Here is a 3,993-nt window from a genome sequence, read left to right on the forward strand (position 1 = left end):
ACATACTACTCTTTTTGACATGCCTTTGTGACTTGCTGACAGCATCCTGTTACTAGAAACTAACACTTGTGTTGCTGCTGGATAGCAGAAGTGTAAAATGGCCAGCTTTACCTGTTGCTCAAATCTCTGAGATATCATGGGCTGGATTCTCCAGAAATGGGGCTATGTCTCCCACACTGTCGTAAAAACTCTGGCATTTCACTCTTGACTTTCCTTAAAAAAGTCAAGAGGTATCCTCCTACCTGCAGAGGGCTGACATGGCCCTGGTGTGCTCGCAGCTCTGGCTACGGATACGGGCCCCTGCACTTCCGGTCGGGAGTCCGTGCATGCGCACGGTGGCGGCCTGGAGCGGCCGCGCAGAATGCAATGGCGGACTCAGCCAGCGGACCGACATCGAAAATGTAGGCCCCCCTGAGATGGCGCGTGCCCGCGGATCCGAACTGACCGATCGCTGCCCCGGCCGCTCAACAACACCGTTGGGACCTCGGCCAGTTTTGCCTGGAGAATCGCTGGAGGGGGGGGGTCCTCTGTCAATCCGCATGGGCGGATTTCCGCGTATAGATTGATTCTCCGCCCCAGCGCCAAACACGATTTTGGGCGTGGGGCTGCGGAGAATCAAGCCCCCCCCCCACCCCCCCGCCTTTCCATCTTCACAAATGGACCCAAGAGTTATTTTGCGACCTGAAAAGTGCCTGGTCCATCTCAACTTTCCCTACTGCCATCAATTTAAATTGGAATAATACTTACCTGGCAAGGGTGAAACCGTGATCTAAAAGGTGGTTCGCCCAGGACGGGGCTAGCCCATTGCACTTCGAGTGTGCTGCCTGTCGCCTGCGATGCCCCCAAATGCGGAATTGTGGTAGTGAGGGACTGTGTTGAAATTCCCCCTGATTTATGAATTTAAAAATAGAATGCCTACCCTACAATTATGTAGTATTTTCTCCAACCCAGCAACTATCCAGTCCCATTATTTTCCTCCCTTCTATAAAAAAAATGTAACTTGAAATTATTTAAATAATTAGAGGATATCTTAAGAATGCCCTACAGGCATCGACTAGACACTGCATGTGGGGAGGCTGCCAGCTTCATGGAGGTCCTCTCACCGTACAGATCCAGGGAGCCATGGAGTCAGTTGATTCAAAGAGGGGTCAATGGTCAAGGAAGTCAATGGGCAGCACGGTAGCATTGCGGTGGGCAACACGGTAGCAGTGTGGTTAGCACAATTGCTTCACAGCTCCAGGGTCCCAGGTTTGATTTCCGGCTTGGGTCACTGTCTGTGTGGAGTCTGCACGTTCTCCCCGTGTGTGCGTGGGTTTCCTCCGGGTGCTCCGGTTTCCTCCCACAGTCCAAAGATGTGCAGGTTAGGTGGATTGGCCATGATAAATTGCCCTTAGTGTCCAAAATTGCCCTTAGTGTTGGGTGGGGTTACTGGGTTATGGGGATAGGGTGGAGGTGTTGACCTTGGGTGGGGTGCTCTTTCCAAGAGCCGGTGCAGACTCGATGGGCCGAATGGCCTCCTTCTGCACTGTAAATTCTATGAAATACTATGAAATTCTATGAAAAAGACAATCTCTGCAGCATCAGTGTGCCATCCAGGGAGGCCTGCCTGCTTGGCCCCTCTGATGTTTAATTTGATATTTGTCTCTTTGAGGCCACTTCAATGCCAAGTTGCCCTCTTGAGCCTATACCTGCCTCAGCAGTGCCCACATCTCATGGCGGCTCTGATGGTCATAGCTGCCAGCCTTCCGATTGGCCCTGCAATATCTACATCCCCACCCACTGTCCTTCATTGGATGGCGAGCCCAGGGATCATCAGTTTGGAACCCACCTCTGGCAAAATTGCTGAGCTGGACTTGCTTCTGGCAAGTATAGGTTCAGAAACCCATCTGGTCATGATGCATGGGGCCCCGAAGTCTGCAGTAATATCCTCCTCACTGGGTCATCATCTACATGTAGGCCGACAACATTCACAACAGCTCCCTCAAACTTTCCTACTCCTACCTCTGTGCTGTCAGACAGCTGACCTGATATCTTTAAACAGTGGAAGGTCATAATTTTCACATAGGCCGAACCCTAGGAATTGATTCCGTTCGCTCCCAAGCCAGCCTCTCGGGTTGAATCAGCTTCTTTGCAATTGCAGCAACTCCAGCTTTCCTGGAGTCTACCTTTCAGCCCTGTACCCTCCCTGTCACAAAGACTGCCTGCTTCCTCCTTGGTAACATTAGCTGCCACTGCTCCTGCACCAGCCCACTGACCCAGGAAATAAAATCAGTCAGGCCTTCTGCTTAAGGCAATCCGGTGACCTTTCCTGGAAGTGGGGGGTGGGGGGGATATAGAACTGGGACAGTTGGGGGGAAAAAATGAATGAGCAAATCTCCAATATTCTGAGAGAATGTGTCAACAGTTTGCAGATGAGCGCACATCTATCTGTCTAATGCAGAATCCAGTTACAGCGATTGATTTAGCCGCTAGCCCCGATAATCAATGTAACCAATTGATGAGTATAGGCGAGATCTTCCATGTGCACTGTCACTCAACAATGAATGACACTTGCAACAACTCTCTCCTCCCAGCCTCTCCTTTTAATAACTCATTAATTTCATCCTAAACTCTGTGCATAATGGTACTCAACAATATTGTTATTTAGCCAAGTGAGTTGCTTACTATCATCATTTGTATGCTGCTGACATTCAGCTTTGCCAGGGGCTGACGAAGGCCCACCGAGGAAGAGAAATTGGTTGCAGAGCGGTTGATATTTACAAGCCTCTCTGAATAATCTACAATGGGTCCGGTGGAGTCTTAATCCAACACCTAACATTCATAAAGAACCTTTTAGTGCAGTGAAGTGTCCAAAGTCCCGAGCAAACAGACTGTGACACCAAGCCACAAAGGAATATGTCAGGCCATGTGGCCAAATATCTGGGCTGGAAGTCTCTGGTTGATGCGATTCAATTTTCCCACCAGCAGCGCACCCCCGCCAGTGGGTTTCGTGGCAGTGCCTGCGGTTACATAATCCCATTGACAAGCGGCGAGAAGCTAAAATGGCGCGCGGCCGAGAATCCCATCCTTGGTCAGAAACGCAGGTTTTAAAAGAGCATCTCAAAGGAAAAGAGAGAGAGGTTGAGAGATCGATGGAGAGAATCCCAGAGCTTTGGGCCCGAGCAATTGAAACTCCGGGCACCAATAGCGGAGTGACGAAAATTGAGGATGCTCAAGAAACCCGAGCACAAGAGACCTTGGAGGGTTGTGGGGCCTGGAGAACATTATGGAGATGGTGGTGGTGAGGCCATGGAGAGACCTAAGAACCAGGATGAGAATTTTAAGGTCTAAACCCTGCCAGACTGGGAGGCAATGTAGGTCAACGAGCAGAGGAGGTGGTGGGTGAATGGACCTTGGTGCGTGGGATAGGACACAGGCATGTTGTCTGGAGATTATCCAACACTTTGACTAGTTAATTATTCAAACTTTTCACCCAGTTGCTCTTATTTGTGAGATGAACAAAGCACAGATACAAGTTCACAATTCAACCCGAGTTTATTTTCAAACACAGCAAAACAGATATTCTCCCAAATTATCCCGACTATAATATGCCTGAGATCCTTAATACTACCCGTGTCGAGGAACTGGATCGAGCTGTGGGTCCAATCGGGGCCTGCGAAGGTGGACCTTACACCTTCCATCTGGCCTCTGGTCCGCTGTTGAGTGTTCCCGCTGCCTCTGCGTCAAGTCTTCGCTGGGGAGGGTCTCTGTGTGTCCTGTTCTTATTCCCCTCTTCACGCCCTTCCAGAAGCTTCTCTGGCCATCAGTCAATGAAGTCACAGGGCAGAGGCTGCAATATCCAATGGATTTATCAACTCCGCAAGACTCCAGGAACAAACCCCCCCCCCCCCCCCCCCCCCCCCCACCACCACCACCAGGGATCCATCTTCAGGTGCATTGTCTGCATGTAACCTTATACCATATAAGGTAACAGCGGGAAAGACTGGCTTCAAC

General features: G+C 50.3%; 1 pseudogene; it reads left to right on the top strand.

The window, feature by feature from the left end:
• Positions 1-739: 739 nt before the first annotated feature.
• Positions 740-891, top strand: LOC119972974 (annotated as a pseudogene).
• The last annotated feature ends 3,102 nt before the right edge of the window (positions 892-3,993 follow it).

Source organism: Scyliorhinus canicula, chromosome 10, assembly GCF_902713615.1.
Source record: "Scyliorhinus canicula chromosome 10, sScyCan1.1, whole genome shotgun sequence".
Lineage (NCBI taxonomy): Eukaryota > Metazoa > Chordata > Chondrichthyes > Carcharhiniformes > Scyliorhinidae > Scyliorhinus > Scyliorhinus canicula.